This window comes from Leptonychotes weddellii, chromosome 4 (assembly GCF_054177405.1).
Source record: "Leptonychotes weddellii isolate Sample4059 chromosome 4, ASM5417740v2, whole genome shotgun sequence".
Lineage (NCBI taxonomy): Eukaryota > Metazoa > Chordata > Mammalia > Carnivora > Phocidae > Leptonychotes > Leptonychotes weddellii.
In genome coordinates this window covers 78,451,595-78,470,794 of record NC_138372.1, presented here as the reverse complement: position 1 = coordinate 78,470,794, position 19,200 = coordinate 78,451,595, and the positions used below count along the sequence as shown (strand labels likewise).

Here is a 19,200-nt window from a genome sequence, read left to right as displayed (position 1 = left end):
GGACCTAAGCCAGGTGAGGCTGATTCTCCTGGGATTTGAATCCTGAGCAGGGTGACTCAAGGTCAGAAAACATTTATAGCCAAGACTTTCTGATGGTGGAGCCCTGAAGAAGTGGTCCATTCACTCCTGCCATCTGGATCCCGAAGCTTAACTGAACTTCCCCCATATACCCTTCCAGTAAAATTCCTTTTAATTAAATATGCCTGAGTTGACTTCTGTTGCTTGTGACCAAAGAATTTTAATATACCTACCCACATAAATAGATTGGAGACTGTAATAGAAATAATTTTTGCACCTTGAAAAAGAAATTTGCTGAAAATGGCAAAAATGAGAATTGATTTTGTTTTTTCAGAAGTTTACGCCTCAGGTCACAAAAGCAGTTTGGATATATATGCAATAAGCATGATTTTTCTTAATGTATTGAGAAAAAATTGTATTCTTATAAAAAGCATTATTTTAAAGATTTATTTATTTATCTGAAAGAGAGAGAGAGAGCATGATCAAGAGGGGCAGAGAGAGAGGGAGAGAGAATCTCAAGCAAACCCTGCGCTGAGTGCTGAGCCCAACGTGGGACTCAATCCCAGGACCCTGAGATCATGACCTGGGCTGAAATCAAGAGTCAGATGCTTAACTGACTGTGTCACCCAGGAGTCCTTAAGAAACATTATTTTAAAAAAGGAATTATGAATAGGCTTACCTTGTTATGTAAAATTGTTAATGTTCAAATACATTTTGTCATGAATATAGACTCCCACTTCCAAAATGAGATCCTTATAGCAAAAATAAAATGAGTCATTGTAATACCTGTATGTGGGAGCAACAGCTATAGTTTCTCCATTAAAAAATGCATATATGTATACATGTGTGTGTAGAGAGACACATACACACAAACATATTTCCAAAAACAATATCTACCTATTTCACATTTAGGCACCCATTCCTTGAGGATAGAGAGTTTAATATGATTGGAAATCCTTCCATTCTGTTAACTATTCAGCCTTTGGACCATTTCCTAATTTATAAAGGGGAAGCAAACCACATCCAAGTGCACCTTATTCAATATAACCTTGATCTGACTTCTCATTTTCTAATTTCTGAGCTGGTACAATATTTAGATAAACCAGGAAAGTTTTGCCAACTTCAGAATATAGTATTGATGGTGAAAATACGACCAAATAATAATAACAACACTAATTTGATGACCTATGTCTTTAAGGATAATGCATTATAGTTTTCAAAACTTTTTGCTTACTGTACCCATCAGGTTCCAAGCAAGAAATAGAAGGTACTCAGAAGGCTCAATAGGGAAATTTTTAATGAAGAGACTACTTACAGAGGTTGTACACAGGTTGTACACAAGAGCAAAGGATGTCGAGGCAGCCAGACTCGCAAGAGTAGGAAGACATTACTTCTCCTAGAACCTAAGGGCTAAAGGGGGAAACAGTGTTATCAGAACTCCACGAAAAGTCAAAGCCAAAGAAGAGGGGTCACCCAGCTGCTGCCAAAGATGTGGAATGGAAAGAGTGAATGAAAGCAGAATTATCTTGCTGCTTCTTTCCTCCCACCTTCTGATCTACTGCTAAAGCCAATCATAAGCCAGATGGCAAGGGGGTCCTGGCAATGCAGTTCTTAGGAGACAGCAAATCCTTTGGGCACAGAAAAGGCAGACAAGGGGCAGCAAGTGCATCTGGGGGAAAAAATGGAGAATAACCAGCCACATACATTAACTCAGAATAAAACAGGCTCAGAGAGATTAAGAGCCTGATTAAATTTACACGGCTCATAATCCCTGATCAGAGACTTAACAAGTTTTCAGACCCTCCAAAGCCAGTGTTTTTTCCAATATGCTTTAGTTAATGGCTTAGTTGCTCATGATTGAGGAGTACTGTATTGCTTGGATCAAAAATAATATTTTGGTTCAAACTGAGCTACCTCAGTGAGAATCCCTAAGGAAGTCCTTTGTTGCATATCTACCATGAGAATTTGGCTCACAACGCAGATTGTCTGATGAATCCAGTGAACACAGCAATGATGACTGTCTTGTCCTGGTGAGGTCAGTGGAGACACTGGGAGTCATGGGAGCGGTAGAGAGGAGAGACACAGCAAAGAGGAGGATCCTAAGGCTGCCAGGGAGGAGCATCATAGCAGTCAGCCAGCCTCAGTCTGAATCCACTCTTTTCTTTCACTGTCTAGGTGGTTGGGGATTAATCTGCATCTCCATTCATTCATCTCTTATTGGGGGCTAAAATACCTACTTCACTGAGTTGATATGAGGACTAAAATAATGCTTATAAAGTGCTTAGCGTGATGCTTAACATAGTAGCCCTCATTAACAGTTGTGTCTACCATTTATTGGACTCTTGATGTGCTATTACTATTCATAAAACAGATTTAAGGTGAGTCTTAATATCCCTCATTTTACAGATATGGAAGCTTAGAGAATGATTTCCCAAAGATCACAGAGCTCACACCCTCACTGAGATCTGAATTTAAGTGCACATGCTTCTACTCCATTACACAGTTTCAGACAAGACAAGGTTCAGTGGTTTTCCTGGTGGGTTTCAAGCTGGAAACTTTTAAAATGTGTCCCAACACACATTTTCTTGAATTTTTCCAGGTTGGTGTAATGTGAGGGACGTGAATTATACACATTTTACTGGTTATTGCTCTCATCAGTTTGTTGTGTCCATTGTTGACATTTCAGGCCTAGCACCAGCAATGTTACTGTTTTTTAAATAAAGCCCAACGTGCCCTTGAGGAATATGCCTTTCACCAGGGGATAATTGGTTTGGAATCCCGATGCCATTATTTATCATCACATGGAGGTGATTTGCAAGGAATATGGCTTTGATGCTTGAGGATTGGCTTTGCGCCAAGAAGTCATTGTTGGGGATTCTGGCTGTTTGATGTTAAGACGCAATCTGCCGAGGAGCTGACTGGGCCTATTAATAGGAATTCAAACACAGTGTCACCAGCTTAACTATGAGGGCCTGGAAAGAGAGCCTGCATAACAATTCTGAGAGAGCCAGAGGTGTCATTGGACAGGACAGTGTGACCTCAACACCATGATAAGAACTCACGAAGGCATCTGAAACATGCCAGCAGTCTTCTCCACACTCACTCTCACTCAAATTCACTATTTTGGGCACTGACATAGCATGGGATGTCACAATTAGGTGTCTGTCTTTCCCACAGGACAGAGCTCCTTGGAGGCAGGGATTATGTCATTAATTCCAAAAGCATTCATTGAGTGTCTCTTGCCACTGCCAGCCATTGTATGAGGAGCCAGGAACTTTATTCATCTTTGTACCCAGCACCTCATACAGAGGTTAGCACATGGCAGACATTCATTGGGTGTTATGGGTAAAATATTGCTCACTGAAGGGGCTAAACACAAACACTGTCACAGGAATGTGTTGTGTCTTTCAAAATTTGCTGTAATACCCCAGCTTTCTGAATTAGGAAAATCAACTTGTGGCAAATAAAACTATTTAATACTTTCTGCTTTGTCTTGTGGTTAAAGGCTAAGGAATGCCAGTTGATTAAATATTTGGTTATTTAAGACTTAAGTCCATATTTGATCATATCAATTAAAAAATAAACTCAATACCTAATCGAAACATAAATCGTTCCTTGATATTGCCTAAAAGGCAATGTGTATCTCACAGCTACCATTAAGGGGAGTAAGAGCTTGGACTGATAAATGCTCTCCCTCTTACTGATATTATTTTTTTACAGTGAATCAATGATACATAGTTATAAGACACCTGGACTACAGTCAGTCATTTCAAAATCATAAAAAAGAACCCTGTATTAATGAAATGTTGTTTGTGAAAGCAACAGAAACTAAGTCTGACTAAATTAAACATAAAAGAACTTCATTTAAAAGGTAACAATAAACCATCAACAAAGACAACATACGGAATGGGAGAAAATATTTGCAAATCATATATCGGATAAGAGGTTAATATCTAAAATATATAAAGAACTGTACTACTCAAAAGAAAAAAAAATCTGATTAAAAGATGGGCAGAAGATCTGAATAGACATTTTCCCAAAGAAGACATATCAATGGCCAACAGGCACAAGGGAAGATGCTCAACATCACTAATCATCAGGGAAATGTAAATCAAAACCACATTGAGATATCACCTCATACCTGTTAGAACTCCCATTATAAAAAATACAAGAAATAACCAGTATTTTTTAAAAGACTTTATTGATTTATTTGAGAGAGAGAGAGGGCATGAGCAGGGTGAGGGGCAGAGAGAGAAGCAGGTGCCCCACTGAGCAGGGAGCCCGATGTGGGAACATAACCTGAGCCGAAGGCAGACACTTAATTGACTGAGCCATTCAGATGCCCCTATACTTCAATTTTTAAAAATCAAGGAAGAGAAAGAAAGAAAGAAAGAGAGAGAGAGATAAATAAATATAAATAAATAAAATGTTTAAAAAAAAAAGACAATGTCCATTATATAAACTGAGTGATTTGATTTTATTTAAATTCAATTTAATTAACATATAGTGTATTGTTAGTTTCAGAGGTAGAATTTAGTGATTCATCAGTTGCATCAGTGCTCATTCCATCAAGTGTCCTCCTTAATGTCCATCACCCAGTTACCCCATCCCCCCACCACCTCCCTTCCAGCAACCTTCAGTTTGTTTCCTATAAAAACTGAATGATTTTAAAACAAACCCAAACAATACAGTTTGTTATAATACCTTGTGATAAAAAATATACAAAAATATAATGCAATAATATAAAAATAGGTAAGTCAATAAGGTTGAATATGGTTCCTCCTCCACCTGCATCCCCCACCCCCGGGCAACCTAAGATATCCACAATCTATTCCTTAGAACTTGAATATGCTGTTTATAGGGCAAAAGGGACTTTGCCCATGAGATTAAATTAAGGACTGAGATGGAGAGAATAACCTGGATCACCTCAGCAGGTCAAATGTAATCGGAGTCCTTATAAGAGAGAGCAGAGGGACTAAAGTCAGTCCAAAGATATGTGATGGTGGAAGCAGGAGGATGGAGAGATGTGAGTAATGGGTCATGAGCCAAGGAGAGCAAGAAGCCTTTAGAAGCAAGAAAAGGCAGGAAATAGATTCTCCCTTAGTGTTCAGAAGAAACTACTCCCAGAGCACCTGGCTGCCTCAGTCGGTACAGAATGCAACTCTTGATCTCAGGGATGTAAGTTTGAGCCCCATGCTGGGCGTAGAGATTACTTAAAAATAAATTCTTAAAAAAAAAAAAAGAAAAGAAACCAATCCTGCTGACACCTTTGACACCTTGACTTTAAGCCTGTAAGACTTAATTTTGGCCTTCTGACTTACAGAGCTACAAAAGAAGAAATTGTGCTGTTTTAAGCCACTAATTTTCTGGTAATTTATTATAACAGCCATAGGAAGCTACTACAATGGGTAAAGGGGAAATCTTAGCCATTTAAACTTTCTAGTAAACCACAGAATTCCAGGGAAATAGGAGATTCCAGAAAATGGAAGATAGAATACAAAAACACTTTATGTTCACTAATTGTGGTTCTTCATTATTGTCAATGCAACTTTGGCTTACTTTAGTTTATTCTACCAGCCAAATTCTTTGACAATGGTATCAACATGGTGGTATTTGGGGTACAATTCTAAGAACCCATATGTTCCTATGACCTAAGAGTATACCTACAAGCATATAAGAAAGAAGGTCTATCTATTACCAAACATAATGTGAGGACAAAGATTGAAAAAAATACTATTGTACTATGCTTAATTGTCACCTGGCTTTGATGAGCCTTCTAATATTGTTAAATTTCTTTTACAGAGGTTAAGTTTATAGAATGTGCTACTTTGAACATGTAGGAGAAACAAAGCAAGAAGGGTAAATACTTAAACTTCATACATTTTTAAATAACTCAGTAAGTAATAGAAATTAATGACTGATCATTAAAAGAGATATAGACCTTTTAAAATATGTTTTTCAATATTTGTAGCTTAGAACAAGTTCTATCATTAAAGCTATTTTGAAGGAAGAAGACTTATAATAAATTCTTTCCCTTGTTCTCCCTTAATAATCTTTTTTTTAAATTTTATTATGTTACTCCCTTAATAATCTTTAAACGTGGTTTCCATCCATAAGAATTCTTAGTCATACTATGATATCAAACCTCTCTATCCTCACCCAGATCCCCTCTCAAATAGAAACTAATAATTCTAATTTTTATCCAGCATGGATATCAAAGCCCTGTATCGAAAGCAGTTGGGTCACTGAAGGTAAAACATATCTCTGGCTGCCAGTTCCTTTCCATCATTTGTCCATGTGCCTGGATTACACATAAGGATGTCCAAATAGCCTTTACCACCCATGGTAGTTGAGTTCAGAGTAAACACTTTAAGACTTAAATTAATCCTCTCCCTGTGGTGAAGTGACAGTAGAGAGTTTCGTTCTTGAAAAGTCATTTGAAAAACTAAATACAATGAAATACAATATTCTGTTATATAGAGATAAAAGAAAGACATATCAGTGACAGAGATGTATTATATAAAATGAAATAATACTTAGCGCATTTGAAAGAAAGAGGGCACGTTGATGGGAAATACTTTTCATTTTATATTAATGAATTTGTTTTGTGTGAAAACTAATCCTTTGTTTTCCAAATCGGATAGGTGAGATGAAGCAGCTTTTTGTTGCTCTTCAGTGAGTTTAACAATCCCATGTCTTCTTTTTTTGGAAACCCATTGGACATTCAAAGACAAAAAAATTGCTTTAAGTTACATTTGATTAACCAAGTCACATAAAACTCTTCGAGTTATATAGTGGCTTTAATAGTCAAAGCCTAACATTATTCTCCCCGAATTGTAACATTTTTAAAAGCACCTAATCATATCACTGATGAAAGTCATAGTTTACAAAGAATAAAACAATTATTCTCATTTCTCTGACCATGACTTCACTCAAATGATATTTTGACTTTTAGTAAATCTGGAAGCAATAGTTTAGTTCATAGAATTATTATACATTGATATATTTTAATGAAATATAAATGATTACTTTCTGTGGTAGTGAAGTTAACAGTTTATATTTCCATGTGATTCAACAGACCTGAATACCCTAGAATTATGAGAAACTTATGGGTATGCTGATTCTTGCTCCCCAGAGTTGAGACTCACTCTTGTGCCAGAATCAATCAACTGGGGCAGGCAGTATATGGTAGGAGCATCAATCCCATTGTGGAGTGAGGCCTGGAACTGAGACTTGCCACGACTGGCTTGTGTATCTGGTAGACCCGGAAGTAGGGCTGGGCATGGGGAGCCTCTGAATTTCAGCATTTCCTGCATCCCTGTCCTTGTGACTCATTGTCCTTGTCTACTCTCCACTTAACCACCAAGACCTGGGGTTTGATCCTGAGCACCAACTTTGCAGTTACCTATCCTGTCAGTCCTTTATCTTTTGACTATTGGGATATATCAGGAATTTCCAGAGACACATGATACTACCACCCTCCCTGACATTTAGCACTGTCTTCCACCTCATCTTCCTTTAGGAGGATGACCAAATAGGCCTGCAGAAGACCTATTTTAAGTACTATAACTTTATATATTGTTCAATCTGGGTGAATTGTGTTCCCCTAAAATTCATATGTTGAAGTCCTAATCCTTACTAACTCAGAATGTGACTATTTTTGGAGATAGGGCCTTTAGAAAGGTAATTAAGTTAAAATGAGGCCATCAGTGTGGGTCTTAATCTAATCTGATCGGTGTCCTTATAAGAAAAGGAGATTAGGGGTGCCTGGGTGGTTCAGTCAGTTAAGTATCTGACTCTTGGTTTCAGCTCAGGTCATGATATCAGGGTCCTGGGATCAAGCCCCATGTCAGGCTCTGTGCTCATCTGGGAGTCTGCGTGAGAATTCTCTCTCCCTCTCCTTCTACCCCTTCCCTCACCTGCCCTCTCTCTAAAATAAAAGAAGAGGTGATTAGGGCATAAGGCAAGACACCAGGCATGCACACCCACAGAGAAAAGTCCATATGGGGATACAGCAAGAAGGTGGCCATCTACAAGCCAAGGAGAGAGGCTTCAAGAGAAACCAAATCCGCCAACACCTGAATTTTGGACTTCCAGTCTCCAGAACTGTGAGAAAATAAATTTCCGTTGTTTAAGCCACCCAGTCGGTAGTATTAGGGATCTGTTATAGCAACTCTAGGAAACTTTTATGCTGGGGAACTTCTGAGAATGACCAAAGGGTTGCTATCAGTAAATATGGTGAGACAACAAGTGAAATTGGGATTGTTCTGGACAAATCAGGATCAATAGTCAAACTAATGCTAAGATTTAGAATAACCTGCCCCAAGGAGAAGATGGGGGAAAAGAAGGGGAAGTCATTCTACGCTAAGGGAACTCTTAAGCATCAAACAACTTGGGTATGTTTAAGAAACGCCATCAGATTTGTGTTTTTGAAAGACCATTCTGGCAGCATGTTGCAGAGGGATGGTTAAGTAAAGAGGGAGACTGAAGCAGAAGGTTACTGCAAGGGCATTGGGAAAAGACAAGAGCCTGCTTGGATTCAGGGAGTTACAGTGGGGTAAGTGCATGGAATATGGTGAAAATAGAACCAATAGAGCCTGGTCACTGAGTATATGTAGGGGACAAGGGAAGTCCATAAAACAAGTTTGGGGGGCAACTGGCTGGCTCAGTCGGTGGAGCATGTGACTCTTGATTTTGGGGTTGTGAGTTCAAGCCCCATGTAAGCATGGGGACAGGACTTGTAGGCAGAAAGAGCTACTGCACTGGGGTCTTGAGGAGTGGCTGATTATATACTCAGGAGTTGGGGGAAGTAAGGAAAAGGGAGGTTTCAAAAGAACTTTTATATGCTAAAGACGACCTACAAGATAATGCTAAAGAGGACCTACAAGATATCGGATGCCTTGCCATTGTCTAAAAATAAAATCTTTAAATAAAAAAGTAAAGAAAAGAAAAGAAATTTGGGCTTGTGTTAGTCAATGGAAATGCCATTTACTGAGATAGGAAATAGAGAAAGGTCCAGTTTGGAGAGGGTTTTTCTAAAATAGTTAATGGTGGTCCTTGGTATGTAATTATTAAGTTCTGACTGTAGACTATGGAATATAATAAAGTTAGAGGGGACTAAAATTAGTTTTTGAAATATTTGTTTAAACTGGAATAAACCTCCAACTCTTTTTTGAAAAGATCAATTTAAATGATTAGTAACGTACTAATTATGATTTTTATATTGCTCAAAATTACTTCTAGACTGTAACAATAACTTCTATATTTAAACATCTCATATTATTGCTTATTGAGAAATTATGAGAACACTTCACCTCACTGGAGATGCAAACTATCCATGTTCAGTGCGGTGTCTGGCCATATCAGGTTTTGTCTGTTTGGGGTGGCAGGAAGATTTGGTCAGTCAACTTTGAGACCAGTTGTTCACTTGCTTCTTGGATAATCAGTCACTGCGATCTTCCCTTTTTTATGCCTCATCAGTTTCCCAGTAACTTTATCAATAGGAGTCATTGATTCATTCAATAAATAAATGTAATAAGCCCGCCTGCTATCTGGAAGACACTGATAGGTCTGGGGTTACAAAATTGGAGATATAACTCAAAATTGGAGAACAACTCAAGTTGTTCAGCTTCTCATGGGGGAACGAGCAAGGAAATTGATGTTTTGTTATAGTATGGCAATTGCCTTAATAAAACTATGCACAGGGAGCTCTACCAAATCCTTACACTAGAATTGGGGTCATTTCTCACTACCCCAGGCCTACCACATATTCATGGTTTAAAGAATAAACTCATAAATCCTCATGTTGCTTAGTGGGAAGAGAATGATAACGTGTAAAGTTGATTAATTAAGAAGAAACCATATGGACACATTATTTAAAGATATGGAGCTAAGAACTAGAAGAACTAAAAATAGAAAAAGTTTCAAGTGATTGCCCCTGGGAAACGAAAGATGGTGGGGAGGACTGGAGCAGAGGATCGGTGCTTTTCATTATATACCTTTCTATTTTACTTTTCTACCATATGCATTTATTTGATAAAAATAAGAAAAATAACAAGACAGCTTAGCTCTTTCTCTTCAGTCCTTTCTTTCTCCCCATGGCTTCCACATCTATCCCTCCATTGCTGGAATGGGAAACACACTGACTCAGAAGTTCCCTGGTCAATTGTGTACAATTCCACTCATTTCCACATGTATTTGCTGCCTGCTTACTATTTGCCAGGCATGGGGGAAATGGTGATGGGCAAGAGGGACATGGTCTTTATTCCCATGGAGCTTGTACTCATTGCAAAGATGAATATAAACAAGTCATTGTTTAAGTTTGGTCTTCTCTTCCTCTCTACTTAGACAGCTGAGTAGTAGGCCAACAGAAGTGTGTGAGCAGTTAGGGAGACTTGAGCCCTACCACCACAGAAGAGGAGAAACCAAGCGATATAGTCACAAACGCTAAATTATTTAACAGGACTATGCACATTTAACAGTTTCCTGCTTCAGTGGATGCGATCATGGGCAGAAGAGTGGGGCCTTTAAGGGTGTGAGCTCTGGAGCCAAACTTCCTAGGTCAGAATTCCAGTTCTTCCACTTCTTAGCTGGAAGTAGGACCCTAGGTATGTTACCAAACTTTGATAGGTCTACAGTTCTTCATCTCTATGAAGATGATGATAATAGTAGCTACCTAGTGGTTGTAAGAATTTACTCACCCAAAACACCCAAATGACTGGCGGAGTAAAATGCCCAATACATGTAACATTACTATTATGTATATCTACATGTTTAAAATGATCTAAAAATGTTACCGATTATGACTATTTTATATCCATATGTAAAGTGTTTTTAAATTTAGAATTCAGCATTCTTATTACAGAGCATATGATAATTCACCATTTATGAACATAACTACTTATTCATATAGGGACATGAATGCACAGAAACAGATCGGGGAACATCTACATGACGTGGTTGACAGTAATTCTGTCTTTGGAGAACTAGATTGGAGATGGTCAAGAAGACTTTAGCGGGGTGCCTGGGTGGCTCGGAGTTTAAGCGTCTGCCTTCGGTTCAGGTCATGATCCCGGGGTCTTGGGATCGAGCCCCACATCGGGCTCCCTGCTCCACGGGAAGCCTGCTTCTCCCTCTCCCACTCCCCTGCTTGTGTTCCCTCTCTCGCTGTGTCTCTCTTTGTCAAATAAATAAATAAAATATTTTTTTAAAAAGCTTGTAATTTTAAAAAAAAAGGTGAAAAAAAATTCCTATTAAGAGAAATGCTGGCAGCCAGTTGGAAACATAAAGGAAAGTTTATCTACATTCAGATGACACGCCCACATTCATTGATTGAAAACTTAATTTGCACTAGGCACTGCTCTAGGTACTTTAGTGTAAAAGTACATGCAGATTTACCCAATCTCTTGCAAAAGCTCATTTCTCTCATTTGTAGTTGCTACGGCATGTATTGGAACTGGACCTTGTGGGATGGGGGGGTTTCATTTGGCATGTCTAATCATGGCAGGCAGCGTAAGCAAAAGCACGGAGCTAGGAGAGTATGAGAAATGTCCAGGAAACAGCAAGTAGTTGAGTTTGGACAGGACACAAGGTACTGGAAAGAGAGTGGTGAGATATAAACTTGGAAGGGAAGGTTGGATTCAGTGTATCAAGAGCTGCAAATGCTGGGGGAAGGCATTTGGCTTTATTTCTTTAAATGAAGGGGACTCACTGAAGGATGTTGAGTAGAGGACTAACACAATGTCTTAAGAATATTTTGGCAGCAGTAGATAGGTTGCATTCTTTAGGGAGTAAGTTTCTTCAGGGAATTTGTTTTAAAGACTCTATTTATTTTTTGTCAGAGAGCAACACAGCATAAGCACCGGGACCAGCAGGCAGAGGGAGAAGCAGGCTCCCCACTAAGCGGGGAGCCCGATGCAGGACTCGATCCCAAGACCCTGGGATCATGACCTGAGCCAAAGGCAGACGCTTAACTGACTAAGGCACCCAGGTGCCCCTCTTTAGGGAATTTTAAATGGTCCATATAAGAGGCGGGTCATGATGGCTTGACCTGGTGGATAATAGAGAAAATAGGGAAAAGAGATAAGACAGACTGTTCATTGGCTGAAAAGGTCCAACTATTGGCAAGAAATATAGGGAAGGGGATTTACAGGCTACTTCAGAGTTTTTAGGAGTACATTTTTAATTAAGTAGATGTAGAGCCACCCAATAATGCCATTTACAGAAACAGGGAAGTCACCAGAAGGCAATCTTAGATTTGTTCTGGAATAAGTTGAGCTGAATTGCTGGATGGGCCTCTGAGCAGAAACAGACATCAGTCATCGGAAGATGCACGTTCAAGAGCCACCTGCCTCGGGAAGATAATCAAAGAGGTAGGCATGGATAAGATGGTTGGCAGAAGGGTATAAGAAGGGAAGGATGATGACAAACTTGAGGAATGGTTTAATGTGAAAAAAATAGAAAAACTAGTGAGAGACAGAAAGCACAGAAGCACGAGAAGAACAAGGGTCATGTTTTTAATGGATTCAGGGAAGAAGATAATTCCTTTTTTTTTTTTTAAGATTTTATTTATTTATTTGAGACACAGAGAGAGAGTACATGAGCAGGGGGAGAGGCAGAGGGAGAGGGAGAAGCAGGCTCCCCGTTTGGTCAGGAGCCTGATGTGGGACTCGATCCCAGGACCCCGGGACCACGACCTGAGCAGAAGGCAGACGCTCAACCATTTGAGCCACCCAGGTGCTCCCAGGAAGAACAGAATTCTAAAAAAGGGAGAAGTCAGAGGTATTCAATGTAGCAAAAGAGTTAAGGAAAATAAAGATGCGTTGATTCCTTCTGTCACCAAAAATGCCTTAGTAAAAGACAGTTTGAATAGCAGATGAGCCTGAGGGCACTTGACACCAGTCACCGCACATTTTAAAGGATTTATGGAAAAGTCAGGTCAAGGAAAAAATGTGAAGATACGACTGGAACAGAACTCAGAGTAAAGATAGTAAAAGGTCTGGAATGAAATGAAAACAAGTCCATGCTGCATGGAAAGCTGAGTACCCAGAGCTGAAACATTTTTCCTTGACCCATGTCCCAGAAGGCCTTGTTAAGGAGGATAGATTGAAAGCACTCTGTACCTCAAACCACAAGTCACATAAACCAATGATTCTGCAGTGGAATGTGTGTAGGAGGTGGGGTAGATTTCCTTTAAAAACACTGATTACATCCTTCTTTGGCTCAATCACTTTCAATAGCTCCTTGCTGCACACACAGTACTTTGTAAACTTCTTAGCTTGGCATTGAAGAGACTCAATAAATTGGGTCCCTCTCAATATTATTTTTCACTGTTTTTCAAAATAAGTCCAAGCTGATCTACTTGCTGTCTCCCCATATTTCTTTTTAGTCCCACACCTGCACCTTTGCTCACACTATTGTCCTTACCTAGAGCCTTCCTCTTCTCCCTGCTGCTCTAGTCTACTAAACACCTAATGCTTAATTAAGTCGAGTGCTATCTTTTCTGTAAAGTTTTAATATCCAATTTCTGTAACATTTATTTTGGGGTTACTCACTTCACACTTAGATGTTATCTGCTATTATTTGGTGTTATACCTTCTTTGGACTATGAGCTTCATGAGGCAAAAAAAAATTTATTTGAAAAGCACCTAGCATAATATCATTTTTCAAATCGAGGTTTTTGTTTTGTTTTTTTTAAGAAGGCTCCACACCCAGTGTGAAGCCCAACACAGGGCTTGAACTCACGACTGTGATCAAGACCTGAGCTGAGATCAAGAGTCAGGAGCTCAACTGACTGAGCCACCCAGGTGCCCTCAAATTGAGGTATTTTTAAATTGAGGTATCTAAACATATAATTTGATGAACATCAGAAAACATATATACCTGTCTAAGCACTGCCATCCCAATCAGGGTGGAGAGCATTTCCAGCATGGTATTTTGCACCAAGTAAGTGCTCAGTAGACACCAGGCTTGGCACAGGGAGGAGAAGGCAGGACTAGGAGGATGAATCTTGAGCTTGAGTCCTGTTTAAAAGGGCTGGATTGGGTCACCTGGATGGCTCAGTCATTAGGCGTCTGCCTTCGGCTCAGGTCATGATCCCAGGGTCCTGGGATCGAGCCCCGCGTCGGGCTACCTGCTCCGAGGGAAGCCTGCTTCTCCCTCTCCCACTCCCCCTGCTCGTGTTCCCTCTCTCGCTGTGTCTCTCTCTGTCAAATAAATAAATACAATTTTTTTAAAAAGTCTATTTCTTAAAAAAAAAATAATAAAAAATAATAAAAGGGTCGGATCATCTAAGGTCAGATGAAGTAAAAAGTCAAATACTGAAGGTGGGGTAGGGGGTGGCGGGGACAAGGGGGCAGGATTTAGTAAGTCCGAGCAGGTTTGGGATGGTGCAATCACGTGCCATGCAGGCAAAGTTCGGAGACCGACTGGCAGCAGGGAAGACAAGGGTGCTGGGGGGGCCATGCCAAATCAGCATGACTTCTCTAGCTGGGAGAATTTGCCCTTAGAAACGCTAGAAAGTGAAGGCTCACATCTGTGGTGTTCCTGAGGTCTCAAGGGATGAGAGTTTTGAGAGTTTCTCATTAAAAACATTTGCTCACTGACTGACTGGCTGCTGATAAAAGTGAGATCTTGGGTGACATGGATGTTTTGCTGTGCTATGTTAATAAAACGTCCATTCAGTTCCCCACGTGGGAACTGCATCTGACTAAGAGTGTATGGAAAAGCTGATAGACTGATGCTAGCTGAATACTTCGCTAACATGATGCTAGATTGCTTCTACCTTGTATTTAAACAGAGCTGTCATTTGTCAGGTATCAGAAGGCTCGGCGTGCTTATGGAATGCCTTTACCTGGCTGTCTATGGGGCATCTTGAATTGAATGTGTTCTTTTTTGGTTTTTTTTTTAAAGATTTTAGTTATTTATTTGAGACAGAGAGAATGAGAGACAGAGAGCATGAGAGGCAGGAGGGTCAGAGGGAGAAGCAGACTCCCTGCCGAGCACAGAGCCCGATGCGGGACTCGATCCCGGGACTCCAGGATCATGACCTGAGCCGAAGGCAGTCGCTTAGCCAACTGAGCCACCCAGGCGCCCCGAATTGAATGTGTTCTAAGCAGAACTCTTGTTTCCTTCTCCCCTGTCCAGTCTTCTCCACATTATTAAATGCCACACAATTCGTCACACCAAAGTTCTAAAAAGTTCAAAGAGTCTTCTTTGATCTGCCAACTGCACCTTCGAAATGTATCCTGATCTCGTCTCGCACACAGTTTAAGCAGGCAAAGTTTGGAGCTAGATTGCCAGGTTTGACGCTTGGCTCTAACCCTTACTAGCAGAGTAATGCTGAACAAGTGCTTCAGGATCCTCATACATAAAATGGAGACAACAGTAGCATAGGGCTATATGTAGAAATAATGTTAACACATCTAAAGTACTTGGACTGAATCCCAGATGTAGTAGGCGTGCAATTAAGGTTAATTCTACCTCTCAATCTACCATCTTTTTTTTTAAGATTGTATTTATTTATTTGACAGAGAGAGGGAGACAACGAGAGAGGGAACACAAGCAGGGGGACTGGGAGAGGGAGAAGCAGGCTTCCTGTGGAGCAGGGAGCTGCATGCGGGGCTCTATCCCAGGACCCTGGGACCGTGACCTGAGCTGAAGGCAGACGCTTAACGACTGAGCCGCCCAGGCACCCCTCGATCTACCATCTTAATCCAACCCCATCTTCTCTCACCTGGATTACCGAAACCACTGACCTCTACCCAGTTTCCCTGCTTTTATTTTCACCCATCTTTCGGCTACACAGCTACCAAAGTGAACTTTAAAAAATATAAATCAGATCAAGTCATTAACCTCTACAAAATGTTCCAATAGTTTTCCAGCCACAAAGGAAATCTAAAGTCCTTACTGTGGTCAACGATGTTCAAGCTGGGCTGGCTTCTGCTGATAACTCATCATCTACAGCTCACTCTTTGTGCTAGCTTCATTTTATTTTTCCCTTTCTACTGGTTCTCAGATATGCTAGTTGCTCCTTTTTTTTTTTTTTTCTAGATGGGGGGAGCATTGGAGAGGGGCACAGGGAGAGGGAGAGAGAGAATCTCAAGCAGGCTCCATACCCAGCACAGAGCCTGACTCCGGGCTTGATCTCACAACCCTGACATCATGACCTGAGCCGAAATCAAGAGTCGGATGCTTAATCGACTGAGCCACCCAGGCACCCCATGCAAGTCACTCCCGGTGCAGACCTTTGTACTTCCCAGGAATGCTCTTCAGCAAGTCCTTTGCATTAAAGGCATCCTCACTTTATTCATCACAGCTACGTAAAGAAGTCTGCCCAAATCACCGTATGTCACCCTTATCCATTTTACACTTCTTTCATAGTTTTTATCAATACTAGAAAATACACTATTAACTTAAATTGTTTCCATGATATGAGCTGCTTCCCTTACTCAGCATCAGCTTTCATAGTCTGTCTGGTTCATCAGCATGTCTCTGTGGCTAAAACGGTAACTGAACATCACAAGAACTCAATGAATATTTGTTTTGTTAAGTGATGAATGGGTTAATTTTCATATCTTCTCATACTCTCAACCCACCCACCTCTCCTCCACATTAAACACCACGGAGAGCATCTAGCTCAATGCTCTCATTTCATACAGAGGAGAAACCTATCGGCCAAAGTGAAGGTTGTCTTGGGACTACCTCGTACTCCTGTACCAGCATGCTTCGGTATATCATGCTGCCGGTCGCCTTCTTCCATCCATACTCTATGGTGCCTGGATGCCATTGACAACATGCAATAACCCAGCACAGGTAACTAAAGGGTATTCAAAGGCTTTCCTCTCTTGCGTTCTAGCTCTATAAGGTTTCTCCATCCCCTCTCTTCCTTTTCTCCCTCCACCTTTATTTCAGCTAGTTGTCCGAGTTCCGCTCTTGGCCCACCTTTCCCACTCGTCCCCTGGGTAGTCTAGTCCATTGTGATTTCAACTACCATCGACATACCAATGAATCTATCCCTTCAGCTGATTTCTCTTGTCATCTCCAACTCAACACTTCTAACTGCTTACTAGGCATCTCATCTAGATACCACCCCACACACACACCCCTGTCCTCCCGGGCATCACACCCTCAGTATTTCCAAAGCAGACTTTATTCTCCATCAAACAGCTTTTCCTTCACTGCTCTCTATCCAATGAATGGAAACAGATTACTCAACCTGGCAACCTCCTCACTTTCTTCTCCCTTCAATCTTAAGGACATGTTGATTCTACCCAAATAATTATTGCATTTTTTTCTCTCATTCCTACTGCTAATGCTTTAGTTGTACCTATCATCTTCTCTTATATGGATTACTGTAACAATCACCTAATTAAGTATTTTTCAAAGTGTGGTTTGTGACCCCTTAGTGAGGCATCAAATCAATGTACTGGGGATAACAAGCTTTTAATAAAATCTTAAGCTTACTCCTTTATACAATCCAGAAATTAGCAGGATCAAATTAGCAGCAACACAGAAACATTTACTGGCAGGCTTTCCTTTTTCTTCTTCTTTTGTAAAGGTCAAAATACTCAAAACATTTCCAATGAGCACAAAGAAACATCTAACACAGAAAGCCAGTCTCTGCTCTGATACACCTAACCTGAGCAGAGAAATGTTGTATATGAATAGCACTTAGTGGGTAGCCTTCTCAAATTCAGTGGCAACTTAGTTTTACTATGATTTATACATCCAATGTGGTTATGAAAGACTTTCTCTGCAGTGTTACTCTCCAGCAGCCATACTCCTTGTGTCTTCTGCTCCTTTGCTACTGGAATAAATCCTTTTGCCCTTTCTACATATTCACTCTAGCAATCATCTTGGATTTGAAATAGATACTCTTACTTCAAGTTAGTCCAGTTCCATGGCATGGGCAGGAGCTAAGTTTTTCATTCACTGTGAAATTTCTTTCAATGTCAGTGAGTCCAATGATCATGCCCCCCCTCAACTCTTTCCCCTTCCTGAAGCAAACTCTGACTTTGGACAGGAGTCATTCCTTGCCTCTCTACCATTAGCTCATCAGATTTCACTAGTGCTTGAGAGCAATGAGCATAGGGTATAGCTTCCATGACTGGCCTGTGGGGTCTCCAACGTCGACTTGGCTTAAGATAAAACAGCCAGACTTGATGTTCCTTAAGCTTCCCGGCCCTTTAGTGTTGTCTTGTGACCTCCATATCTCACTTAGTTGTTTTCTCGGTTGTTGCAGCTGAGCTCCAAGAGGGCGGCAACTGTGTGTGTGTGTGGGGAGGGAGGTTCACCACTGTATCTCAAGGGCTTTCCCCAGTCTACTCCTCCACACTATTTGCATTTCTGACCACCTGCTTTTGTTACCTGCTTTGTGGCCTCAGAGAAAACAGCCTTCCACTTGTCTCAATTTCTTCCTGTCCTGCAGAGGACCAGGCAAACAAGCATCCCCAGCAAAGGTACTGCTTTCCTGGGGCAGGGGACCCTTTCATGTTCTCCAGATCCACTGGCCTGCCATTCCTGGTAGGCTGGGCCTACAGGCCTGTGGCCACGTGGGGGACAGTGTCAGCTCCCCGGGGCCCAGTGAGACCACCAGGGCAAGGACCACAACCAGATGAGGGGACTGAGGCCATGAAAAGGTGACCCCTGCCTGAGTTCATTCATCCCTTGCACCCCAACCACCTCCCCAGGCCCGCTGCCCGACCCCCCATAACCAGATTTTTTAAAATGTGAAATAGAACAGAATGGAGTAGTAGTACATGCAGTAAAGTCCAACTGTTTTTATAGTTGTATGTGTTCGGGGTTTACAATGTAACACTGTGGCTCATGGCCAAAACATTTGAAAGGTACTATTTTAACATTTGAAAGGTACTATTTTACTAATCTATTTTTGTCCCCCTCATATTCACTTTCTGAATGTGAATGACCTTTCTAAAAAGTGAGTGTGATATAAGGAATCTCTAAGCACTGTATACTGAGTCAGGCAAAGTCTGGCGTTTACTGGTGGTGTGATAATGGGAGAATTGCATCAACGCTGATCCTCCACCTCCTCATCTTTTTTTTTTTTTTGTATTTTTTTATTCTTATGTTAATCCCCATACATTACATCATTAGTTTTAGATGAAGTGTTCCATGATTCATTGTTTGTGCATAACACCCAGTGCTCCATGCAGAACGTGCCCG

At 40.7% G+C, this 19,200-nt stretch overlaps 2 long non-coding RNA genes across 2 annotated transcripts in view; one reads left to right on the top strand and one right to left on the bottom strand.

The window, feature by feature from the left end:
* The window catches only part of LOC145721055 (uncharacterized), a 381,812-nt gene that overhangs the window by 160,511 nt on the left and 202,101 nt on the right, over window positions 1-19,200 (top strand). The gene's annotated exons all lie outside the window — the stretch shown is intronic.
* LOC145720844 (uncharacterized) overlaps window positions 9,250-19,200 on the bottom strand; it is a 37,414-nt gene continuing 27,463 nt past the window's right edge. The window contains exon 4 of the long non-coding RNA XR_014144050.1: window positions 9,250-9,391. This is a non-coding gene — a long non-coding RNA (uncharacterized LOC145720844). The remainder of the gene's footprint in view (window positions 9,392-19,200) is intronic.